The sequence below is a fragment of the Doryrhamphus excisus genome, chromosome 5 (assembly GCF_030265055.1).
Source record: "Doryrhamphus excisus isolate RoL2022-K1 chromosome 5, RoL_Dexc_1.0, whole genome shotgun sequence".
Lineage (NCBI taxonomy): Eukaryota > Metazoa > Chordata > Actinopteri > Syngnathiformes > Syngnathidae > Doryrhamphus > Doryrhamphus excisus.
This window is the reverse complement of record NC_080470.1, coordinates 26,279,654-26,292,794: the sequence shown is the minus strand read 5'-3', so window position 1 is coordinate 26,292,794 and position 13,141 is coordinate 26,279,654.

Sequence of the window (13,141 nt, the reverse complement as noted above, 5' to 3'; positions counted from 1 at the left end):
ACCTAGCAAGACGGCCTCAAGTTTAGAAACTGCCAAGGTTGTCCTATAACCTCCCTACATCATGCCATGTGTGTATTTGCCTTTAGACCTGAGTAAATTAGCTTAAATGCTAACATGCTAACAGTTATCATGCTAGCACCTAGCAAGAGAGCCTCAAGTTTAGAAAGTGCCAAGGTTGTCCTATAACCTCCCTACATCATGCCATGTGTGTATTTGCCTTTAGACATGAGTAAATTAGCTTAAATGCTAACATGCTAACAGTCATCATGCTAGCACCTAGCAAGAGAGTCCCAAGTTTAGAAAGTGCCAAGGTTGTCCTATAACCTCCCGACATCATGCCATGTGTGTATTTGCCTTTAGACATGAGTAAATTAGCTTAAATGCTAACATGCTAACGGATAACATGCTAGCACCTAGCAAGACGGCCTCAAGTTTAGAAACTGCCAAGGTTGTCCTATAACCTCCCTACATCATGCCATGTGTGTATTTGCCTTTAGACCTGAGTAAATTAGCTTAAATGCTAACATGCTAACAGTTATCATGCTAGCACCTAGCAAGAGAGCCTCAAGTTTAGAAAGTGCCAAGGTTGTCCTATAACCTCCCTACATCATGCCATGTGTGTATTTGCCTTTAGACATGAGTAAATTAGCTTAAATGCTAACATGCTAACAGTCCTCATGCTAGCACCTAGCAAGAGAGTCCCAAGTTTAGAAAGTGCCAAGGTTGTCCTATAACCTCCCGACATCATGCCATGTGTGTATTTGCCTTTAGACATGAGTAAATTAGCTTAAATGTTAACATGCTAACGGATAACATGCTAGCACCTAGCAAGACAGCCTCAAGTTTAGAAACTGCCAAGGTTGTCCTATAACCTCCCCACATCATGTCATGTGTGTATTTGCCTTTTAACGTGAGTAAATTAGCTTGAATGCTAACATGCTAACAATCATTATGCTAGCACCTAGCAAGAGAGCCTCAAGTTTAGAAAGTGCCAAGGTTGTCCTATAACCTCCCTACATCATGCCATGTGTGTATTTGCCTTTAGATGTGAGTAAATTAGCTTAAATGCTAACATGCTAACATGCTAGCAATTAGCATTTAGCCACAGAGAGACTTAAGAACTTTATCTCAAAAATTAGCCATCAATCACGTTTCTACGTGGCCGTATGGCTGAGCTACAAGGCTGTGAAAAGTCTGTAAATTCTCATTCTTTTCACTGGCATGAGCTGTTCTAAAAATAGCCCAAATGTCCCTAATTTTTTGAACCATTGATTTTTGCGTTTTTCAAACGCGAATAGCGTCGCCATGGTTACACAAAACGTTCCAAAAAATAAATACCGCTGTAGTCCCGAGTGCCACGTTTCTGGCGGTGTAACATGTGTGGGGATCCTTCCTGCGGTTTTGGCCGCATTACGCGCACAAAAGTGGGAAGATTAAGATATAAGAATAACTAGAAAATTCCCGCGGAAATTTTGATGGACTGGCCACCTGTGCTGTGAACCTCGGGCCCGGTGCACCAACGGCTACCGCGGTAGCACCTAGCAAGAAAGCCTCAAGTACGGAAAAGGTTGATGCAGTCCCATAGTGTCCCCACATCATGCCAAGAGTGTATTTGCCTTTAAACTTGAGTAAATTAGCTAAAATGCTAAAATGCTAAAATGCTAACATGATAACGGCTACCGTGCTAACACGTAGCAAAACAGCCTCAGGTCCTGAAAAGTTTGGGGCAGTCCTACAGTGTCCCCACATCATGCCATGTGTGTATTTTCCTTTAGATATGAGTAAATTAGCTAAAATGCTAACATGCTAACAGTCATCATGCTAGCACCTAGCAAGAGGGCCTCAAGTTTAGAAAGTACCAAGGTTGTCCTATAACCTCCCCACATCATGACATGTGCTTAGTAGCCTTTAATCATGCGTAAATTAGCTTAAATGCTAACATGCTAACAGTTATCATGCTAGCACCTAGCAAGAGAACCTCAACTTTAGAAAGTGCCAAGGTTGTCCTGTAACATCCCTACACCATGCCATGTGTGTATTTGCCTGTATACATGAGTAAATTAGCTTAAATGCTAACATGCTAACGGCTACCATGCTAGCACCTAGCAAGAGGGTTTCAAGTTTACAAAGTGCCAAGGTTGTCCTATAACCTCCCTATATCATGCCATGTGTGTATTTGCCTTTAAACGTGAGTAAATTAGCTTAAATGCTAACATGCTAACGGCTACCATGCTAGCACCTAGCAAGAGAGCCTCAAGTTTAGAAAGTGCCAAGGTTGTCCTATAACCTCCCTACATCATGCCATGTGTGTATTTGCCTTTAGACATGAGTAAATTAGCTTAAATGCAAACATGCTAACGGCTACCATGCTAGCACCTAGCAAGAGGGTTTCAAGTTTACAAAGTGCCAAGGTTGTCCTATAACCTCCCGACATCATGCCATGTGTGTATTTGCCTTTAGACATGAGTAAATTAGCTTAAATGCTAACATGCTAACGGATAACATGCTAGCACCTAGCAAGACGGCCTCAAGTTTAGAAACTGCCAAGGTTGTCCTATAACCTCCCTACATCATGCCATGTGTGTATTTGCCTTTAGACCTGAGTAAATTAGCTTAAATGCTAACATGCTAACAGTTATCATGCTAGCACCTAGCAAGAGAGCCTCAAGTTTAGAAAGTGCCAAGGTTGTCCTATAACCTCCCTACATCATGCCATGTGTGTATTTGCCTTTAGACATGAGTAAATTAGCTTAAATGCTAACATGCTAACAGTCCTCATGCTAGCACCTAGCAAGAGAGTCCCAAGTTTAGAAAGTGCCAAGGTTGTCCTATAACCTCCCGACATCATGCCATGTGTGTATTTGCCTTTAGACATGAGTAAATTAGCTTAAATGTTAACATGCTAACGGATAACATGCTAGCACCTAGCAAGACAGCCTCAAGTTTAGAAACTGCCAAGGTTGTCCTATAACCTCCCCACATCATGTCATGTGTGTATTTGCCTTTTAACGTGAGTAAATTAGCTTGAATGCTAACATGCTAACAATCATTATGCTAGCACCTAGCAAGAGAGCCTCAAGTTTAGAAAGTGCCAAGGTTGTCCTATAACCTCCCTACATCATGCCATGTGTGTATTTGCCTTTAGATGTGAGTAAATTAGCTTAAATGCTAACATGCTAACATGCTAGCAATTAGCATTTAGCCACAGAGAGACTTAAGAACTTTATCTCAAAAATTAGCCATCAATCACGTTTCTACGTGGCCGTATGGCTGAGCTACAAGGCTGTGAAAAGTCTGTAAATTCTCATTCTTTTCACTGGCATGAGCTGTTCTAAAAATAGCCCAAATGTCCCTAATTTTTTGAACCATTGATTTTTGCGTTTTTCAAACGCGAATAGCGTCGCCATGGTTACACAAAACGTTCCAAAAAATAAATACCGCTGTAGTCCCGAGTGCCACGTTTCTGGCGGTGTAACATGTGTGGGGATCCTTCCTGCGGTTTTGGCCGCATTACGCGCACAAAAGTGGGAAGATTAAGATATAAGAATAACTAGAAAATTCCCGCGGAAATTTTGATGGACTGGCCACCTGTGCTGTGAACCTCGGGCCCGGTGCACCAACGGCTACCGCGGTAGCACCTAGCAAGAAAGCCTCAAGTACGGAAAAGGTTGATGCAGTCCCATAGTGTCCCCACATCATGCCAAGAGTGTATTTGCCTTTAAACTTGAGTAAATTAGCTAAAATGCTAAAATGCTAAAATGCTAACATGATAACGGCTACCGTGCTAACACGTAGCAAAACAGCCTCAGGTCCTGAAAAGTTTGGGGCAGTCCTACAGTGTCCCCACATCATGCCATGTGTGTATTTTCCTTTAGATATGAGTAAATTAGCTAAAATGCTAACATGCTAACAGTCATCATGCTAGCACCTAGCAAGAGGGCCTCAAGTTTAGAAAGTACCAAGGTTGTCCTATAACCTCCCCACATCATGACATGTGCTTAGTAGCCTTTAATCATGCGTAAATTAGCTTAAATGCTAACATGCTAACAGTTATCATGCTAGCACCTAGCAAGAGAACCTCAACTTTAGAAAGTGCCAAGGTTGTCCTGTAACATCCCTACACCATGCCATGTGTGTATTTGCCTGTATACATGAGTAAATTAGCTTAAATGCTAACATGCTAACGGCTACCATGCTAGCACCTAGCAAGAGGGTTTCAAGTTTACAAAGTGCCAAGGTTGTCCTATAACCTCCCTATATCATGCCATGTGTGTATTTGCCTTTAAACGTGAGTAAATTAGCTTAAATGCTAACATGCTAACGGCTACCATGCTAGCACCTAGCAAGAGAGCCTCAAGTTTAGAAAGTGCCAAGGTTGTCCTATAACCTCCCTACATCATGCCATGTGTGTATTTGCCTTTAGACATGAGTAAATTAGCTTAAATGCAAACATGCTAACGGCTACCATGCTAGCACCTAGCAAGAGGGTTTCAAGTTTACAAAGTGCCAAGGTTGTCCTATAACCTCCCTACATCATGCCATGTGTGTATTTGCCTTTAAACATGAGTAAATTAGCTTAAATGCTAACATGCTAACAGTTATCATGCTAGCACCTAGCAAGAGAGCCTCAAGTTTAGAAAGTGCCAAGGTTGTCCTATAACCTCCCTACATCATGCCATTTGTGTATTTGCCTTTAGACATGAGTAAATTAGCTTAATTGCTAACATGCTAGCACCTAGCAAGACAGCCTTAAGTTTAGAAACTGCCAAGGATGTCCTATGACGTCCCTGCATCATGCATGTGTGTATTTGCTTTTAAACGTGAATAAATTAGCTTAAATGCTAACATGCTAACAATCATTATGCTAGCACCTAGCAAGAGAGCCTCAAGTTTAGAAAGTGCCAAGGTTGTCCTATAACCTCCCTATATCATGCCATGTGTGTATTTGCCTTTAGACATGAGTAAATTAGCTTAAATGCTAACGTGCTAACGGCTACCATGCTAGCACCTAGCAAGAGGGCCTCAAGTTTAGAAAGTGCCAAGGTTGTCCTATAACCTACCTACATCATGCCATGTGTGTATTTGCCTTTAGACATGAGTAAATTAGCTTGAATGTAAACATGCTAACGGCTACCACGCTAGCACCTAGCAAGAGAGCATCAAGTTGAGAAAGTGCCAAGGTTGTCCTATAGCCTCCCTACATCATGCCATGTGTGTATTTGCCTTTAGACATGAGTAAATTAGCTTAAATGCTAACATGCTAACGGCTACCATGCTAGCACCTAGCAAGAGGGTTTCAAGTTTACAAAGTGCCAAGGTTGTCCTATAACCTCCCTATATCATGCCATGTGTGTATTTGCCTTTAAACGTGAGTAAATTAGCTTAGATGCTAACATGCTAACAGTTATCATGCTAGCACCTAGCAAGAGAGCCTCAAGTTTAGAAAGCGCCAAGGTTGTCCTATAACCTCCCTACACCATGCCATGTGTGTATTTGTCTGAAGACATGAGTAAATTAGCTTAAATGCTAACATGCTAACGGCTAACATGCTATCACCTAGCAAGAGAGTTTCAAGTTTACAAAGTGCCAAGGTTGTCCTTCAACCTCCCTATATCATGCCATGTGTGTATATGCCTTTAAACGTGAGTAAATTAGCTTAAATGCTAACATGCTAACAGTTATCATGCTAGCACCTAGCAAGAGACCCTCAAGTTTAGAAAGTGCCAAGGTTGTCCTATAACCTCCCTACATCATGCCATGTGTGTATTTGCCTTTAGACATGAGTAAATTAGCTTAAATGCTAACATGCTAACGGCTAACATGCTAGCACCTAGCAAGACAGCCTCAAGTTTAGAAACTGCCAAGGATGTCCTATAACGTCCCTGCATCATGCATATGTGTATTTGCCTTTAAACATGAGCAAATTAGCTTAAATGCTAACATGCTAACAGTCATCATGCTAGCACGTAGCAAGAGAGTCCCAAGTTTAGAAAGTGCCAAGGTTGTCCTATAACATCCCTACATCATGCCATGTGTGTATTTGCCTTTAGACATGAGTAAATTAGCTTAAATGCTAACATGCTAACGGCTAACATGCTAGCACCTAGCAAGACAGCCTCAAGTTTAGAAACTACCAAGGTTGTCCTATAACCTCCCCACATCATGTCATGTGTATATTTGCCTTTAAACGTGAGTAAATTAGCTTAAATGCTAACATGCTAACAATCATTATGCTAGCACCTAGCAAGAGAGCCTCAAGTTTAGAAAGTGCCAAGGTTGTCCGATAACCTCCCTACATCATGCCATGTGTGTATTTGCCTTTAAACGTGAGTAAATTAGCTTAAATGCTAACATGCTAACAGTTATCATGCTAGCACCTAGCAAGAGAGCCTCAAGTTTAGAAAGTGCCAAGGTTGTCCTATAACCTCCCTACATCATGCCATGTGTGTATTTGCCTTTAGACATGAGTAAATTAGCTTAAATGCTAACATGCTAACAATCATTATGCTAGCACCTAGCAAGAGAGCCTCAAGTTTAGAAAGTGCCAAGGTTGTCCGATAACCTCCCTACATCATGCCATGTGTGTATTTGCCTTTAAACGTAAGTAAATTAGCTTAAATGCTAACATGCTAACAGGTATCATGCTAGCACCTAGCAAGAGAGCCTCAAGTTTAGAAAGTGCCAAGGTTGTCCTATAACCTCCCTACATCATGCCATGTGTGTATTTGCCTTTAGACATGAGTAAATTAGCTTAAATGCTAACATGCTAACAATCATTATGCTAGCACCTAGCAAGAGAGCCTCAAGTTTAGAAAGTGCCAAGGTTGTCCTATAACCTCCCTACATCATGCCATGTGTGTATTTGCCTTTATATATGAGTAAATTAGCTTAAATGCTAACATGCTAACGGCTACCATGCTAGCACCTAGCAAGAGAGTCCCAAGTTTAGAAAGTGCCAAGGTTGTCCTATCACCTCCCTACATCATGCCATGTGTGTATTTGCCTTTAAACGTGAGTAAATTATCTTAAATGCTAACATGCTAACAATCATTATGCTAGCACCTAGCAAGAGAGCCTCAAGTTTAGAAAGTGCCAAGGTTGTCCTATAACCTACCTACATCATGCCATGTGTGTATTTGCCTTTAGACATGAGTAAATTAGCTTAAATGTTAACATGCTAACGGCTACCACGCTAGCACCTAGCAAGAGAGCATCAAGTTGAGAAAGTGCCAAGGTTGTCCTATAGCCTCCCTACATCATGCCATGTGTGTATTTGCCTTTAGACATGAGTAAATTAGCTTAAATGCTAACATGCTAACGGCTACCATGCTAGCACCTAGCAAGAGGGTTTCAAGTTTACAAAGTGCCAAGGTTGTCCTATAACCTCCCTATATCATGCCATGTGTGTATTTGCCTTTAAACGTGAGTAAATTAGCTTAAATGCTAACATGCTAACAATCATTATGCTAGCACCTAGCAAGAGAGCCTCAAGTTTAGAAAGTGCCAAGGTTGTCCGATAACCTCCCTACATCATGCCATGTGTGTATTTGCCTTTAAACGTGAGTAAATTAGCTTAAATGCTAACATGCTAACAGGTATCATGCTAGCACCTAGCAAGAGAGCCTCAAGTTTAGAAAGTGCCAAGGTTGTCCTATAACCTCCCTACATCATGCCATGTGTGTATTTGCCTTTAGACATGAGTAAATTAGCTTAAATGCTAACATGCTAACAATCATTATGCTAGCACCTAGCAAGAGAGCCTCAAGTTTAGAAAGTGCCAAGGTTGTCCTATAACCTCCCTACATCATGCCATGTGTGTATTTGCCTTTATATATGAGTAAATTAGCTTAAATGCTAACATGCTAACGGCTACCATGCTAGCACCTAGCAAGAGAGTCCCAAGTTTAGAAAGTGCCAAGGTTGTCCTATCACCTCCCTACATCATGCCATGTGTGTATTTGCCTTTAAACGTGAGTAAATTATCTTAAATGCTAACATGCTAACAATCATTATGCTAGCACCTAGCAAGAGAGCCTCAAGTTTAGAAAGCGCCAAGGTTGTCCTATAACCTCCCTACACCATGCCATGTGTGTATTTGTCTGAAGACATGAGTAAATTAGCTTAAATGCTAACATGCTAACGGCTACCGTGCAAACACATAGCAAAACAGCCTCAGGTCCTGAAAAGTTTGGGGCAGTCCTACAGTGTCCCCACATCATGCCATGTGTGTATTTTCCTTTAGACATGAGTAAATTAGCTAAAATGCTAACATGCTAACAGTCATCATGCTAGCACCTAGCAAGAGGGCCTCAAGTTTAGAAAGTACCAAGGTTGTCCTATAACCTCCCCACATCATGACATGTGCTTAGTAGCCTTTAGGCATGAGTAAATTAGCTTAAATGCTAGCATGCTAACAGTTATCATGCTAGCACCTAGCAAGAGAACCTCAACTTTAGAAAGTGCCAAGGTTGTCCTGTAACATCCCTACACCATGCCATGTGTGTATTTGCCTGTAGACATGAGTAAATTAGCTTAAATGCTAACATGCTAACAGGCATTATGCTAGCACCTAGCAAGAGAGCCTCAAGTTTAGAAAGTGCCAAGGATGTCCTATAACGTCCCTGCATCATGCATGTGTTAATTTGCCTTTAAACATGAGCAAAGTAGCTTAAATGCTAACATGCTAACAGTCATCATGCTAGCACCTAGCAAGAGAGCCTCAAGTTTAGAAAGTGCCAAGGTTGTCCTATAAACTCCCTACACCATGCCATATGTGTATTTGCCTGAAGACATGAGTAAATTAGCTTAAATGCTAACATGCTAACGGCTAACATGCTATCACCTAGCAAGAGAGTTTCAAGTTTACAAAGTGCCAAGGTTGTCCTTCAACCTCCCTATATCATGCCATGTGTGTATATGCCTTTAAACGTGAGTAAATTAGCTTAAATGCTAACATGCTAACAGTTATCATGCTAGCACCTAGCAAGAGACCCTCAAGTTTAGAAAGTGCCAAGGTTGTCCTATAAACTCCCTACATCATGCAATGTGTGTATTTTCCTTTAGACATGAGTAAATTAGCTTAAATGCTAGCATGCTAACGGCTAACATGCTAGCACCTAGCAAGACAGCCTCAAGTTTAGAAACTGCCAAGGATGTCCTATAACGTCCCTGCATCATGCATGTGTGTATTTGCCTTTAAACATTAGCAAATTAGCTTAAATGCTAACATGCTAATAGCCATCATGCTAGCACCTAGCAAGAGAGTCCCAAGTTTAGAAAGTGCCAAGGTTGTCCTATAACCTCCCTACATCATGCCATGTGTGTATTTGCCTTTAGACATGAGCAAATTAGCTTAAATGCTAACATGCTAACAGTCATCATGCTAGCACCTAGCAAGAGAGTCCCAAGTTTAGAAAGTGCCAAGGTTGTCCTATAACCTCCCTACATCATGCCATGTGTGTATTTGCCTTTAGACATGAGCAAATTAGCTTAAATGCTAACATGCTAACAGTCATCATGCTAGCACCTAGCAAGAGAGTCCCAAGTTTAGAGAGTGCCAAGGTTGTCCTATAACCTCCCTACATCATGCCATGTGTGTATTTGCCTTGAGACATTAATAAATTAGCTTAAATGCTAACATGCTAACGGCTAACATGCTAGCACCTAGCAAGACAGCCTCAAGTTTAGAAACTGCCAAGGTTGTCCTATAACCTCCCTACATCATGCCATGTGTGTATTTGCCTTTAGACATGAGTAAATTAGCTTAAATGCTAACATGCTAACGGCTAACATGCTAGCACCGAGCAAGACAGACTCAAGTTTAGAAAGTGCCAAGGTTGTCCTATAACCTCCCTACATCATGCCATGTGTGTATTTGCCTTTAAACATGAGTAAATTAGCTTAAATGCTAACATGCTAACAGTCATCATGCTAGCACCTAGCAAGAGAGCCTCAAGTTTAGAAAGTGCCAAGGTTGTCCTATAACCTCCCTACATCATGCCATGTGTGTATTTGCCTTTAGACATGAGTAAATTAGCTTAAATGCTAACATGCTAACGGCTAACATGCTAGCACCTAGCAAGAGAGTCTCAAGTTTAGAAACTGCCAAGGTTGTCCTATGACCTCCCTGCATCATGCCATGTGTGTATTTGCCTTTAGACATGAGTAAATTAGCTTAAATGCTAACATGCTAACGGCTACCATGCTAGTACCTAGCAAGAGAGCCTCAAGTTTAGAAAGTGCCAAGGTTGTCCTATAACCTCCCTACATCATGCCATGTGTGTATTTGCCTTTAAACGTGAGTAAATTAGCTTAGATGCTAACATGCTAACAGTTATCATGCTAGCACCTAGCAAGAGAGCCTCAAGTTTAGAAAGCGCCAAGGTTGTCCTATAACCTCCCTACACCATGCCATGTGTGTATTTGCCTGAAGACATGAGCAAATTAGCTTAAATGCTAACATGCTAACGGCTACCATGCTAGCACCTAGCAAGAGAGCATCAAGTTTATAAAGTGCCAAGGTTGTCCTATAACCTCCCTACATCATGCCATGTGTGTATTTGCCTTTAGACATGAGTAAATTAGCTTTAATGCTAACATGCTAACAATCATTATGCTAGCACCTAGCAAGAGAGCCTCAAGTTTAGAAAGTGCCAAGGTTGTCCTATAACCTCCCTACATCATGTCATGTGTGTATTTGCATTTAGACATGAGTAAATTAGCTTAAATGCTAACACGCTAACGGCTAACATGCTAGCACCTAGCAAGAGAGTTTCAAGTTTACAAAGTGGAAAGGTTGTCCTTCAACCTCCCTATATCATGCCATGTGTGTATATACCTTTAGACATGAGTAAATTAGCTTAAATGCTAACATGCTAACGGCTAACATGCTAGCACCTAGCAAGACAGCCTCAAGTTTAGAAACTACCAAGGTTGTCCTATAACCTCCCCACATCATGTCATGTGTGTATTTGCCTTTAAACGTGAGTAACTTAGCTTAAATGCTAACATGCTAACAATCATTATGCTAGCACCTAGCAAGAGAGCCTCAAGTTTAGAAAGTGCCAAGGTTGTCCTATAACCTCCCTACACCATGCCATATGTGTATTTGCCTTTAGACATGACTAAATTAGTTTAAATGCTAACATGCTAACGGCTACCATGCTAGCACCTAGCAAGAGAGCCTCAAGTTTAGAAACTGCTAAGGTTGTCCTATAACCTCCTTACATCATGCCATGTGTGCAATTGCCTTTAAACGTGAGAAAATTAGCTTAAATGCTAACATGCTAACGGGTCCATGCTAGCACCTAGCAAGAGAGCCTCAAGTTTAGAAACTGCCAAGGTTGTCCTAGAACCTCCCTGCATCATGCCATGGGTGTATTTGCCTTTAAACATGAGTAAATTAGCTTAAATGCTAACATGCTAACATGCTAACAATTAGCATTTAGCCACAGAGAGAGTTCAGAAGTTTATCTAAAAAATGAGCCATCAACCACGTTTCTACGTGGCCGTATGGCTGAGCTACAAGGCTGTGAAATGTCTGTAAATTCTCGTTTTCTCTGGAATGTGGCTGTTCTAAAAATAGAATTCTGTACCTAATCAACTGGCCCATTTTTGAACGTTTCGGTTAATAGCGTCGCCATGGTTACACAAAACGTTCCAAAAAATAAATACCGCTGTAGTCCCGAGCGCCACGTTTCCGGCGGTGTAACATGTGTGGGGGTCCTTCTTGTGGTTTCGGCCGCATTACGCGCGCAAAAAGTGGAAGATTAAGATATAAGAATAAAAATAATTATAACTAAACAGCAATAACAATATGGGCTGGCTCAGTAGCCAGCCCATAGACTGCTACTTGCAGTAGCAGTCTATGGGCTGGCTACTGGGCCAGTCCATAATAAAAATTGGTAAACACCACAAGGAATAACAATATGGGCTGGCTCAGTAGCCAGCCCATAGACTGCTACTGCAAGTAGCAGTCTATGGGCTGGCTACTGGGCCAGTCCATAATAATTATAACTAAACAGCAATAACAATATGGGCTGGCTCAGTAGCCAGCCCATAGACTGCTACTTGCAGTAGCAGTCTATGGGCTGGCTACTGGGCCAGTCCATAACTAGAAAATTCCCGCGGAAATTTTGATGGACTGGCCACCTGTGCTGTGAACCTCGGGCCCGGTGCGCCAACGGCTACCGCGGTAGCACCTAGCAAGAAAGCCTCAAGTACGGAAAAAGTTGATGCAGTCCCATAGTGTCCCCACATCATGCCAAGTGTGTAATTGCCTTTAAACTTGAGTAAATTAGCTTAAATGCTAACATGCTAACAATCATTATGCTAGCACCTAGCAAGAGAGCCTCAAGTTTAGAAAGTGCCAAGGTTGTCCTATAACCTCCCTACATTATGCCATGTGTGTATTTGCCTTTAAACATGAGTAAATTAGCTTAAATGCTAACATGCTAACAGTTATCATGCTAGCACCTAGCAAGAGAGCCTCAAGTTTAGAAAGTGCCAAGGTTGTCCTATAACCTCCCTACATCATGCCATTTGTGTATTTGCCTTTAGACATGAGTAAATTAGCTTAATTGCTAACATGCTAGCACCTAGCAAGACAGCCTTAAGTTTAGAAACTGCCAAGGATGTCCTATGACGTCCCTGCATCATGCATGTGTGTATTTGCCTTTAAACGTGAATAAATTAGCTTAAATGCTAACATGCTAACAATCATTATGCTAGCACCTAGCAAGAGAGCCTCAAGTTTAGAAAGTGCAAAGGTTGTCCTATAACCTCCCTACATCATGCCATGTGTGTATTTGCCTTTAGACATGAGTAAATTAGCTTAAATGCTAACGTGCTAACGGCTACCATGCTAGCACCTAGCAAGAGGGCCTCAAGTTTAGAAAGTGCCAAGGTTGTCCTATAACCTCCCTACATCATGTCATGTGTGCATTTGCCTGTAGACATGAGTAAAGTAGCTTAAATGCTAACATGCTAACGGCTACCATGCTAGCACCTAGCAAGAGGGCCTTAAGTTTAGAAACTGCCAAGGTTGTCCTATAACCTCCCCACATCATGCCATGTGTGTATTTGCCTTTAAACGTGAGTAAATTAGCTTATATGCTAACACGCTAACAGTCATTATGCTAGC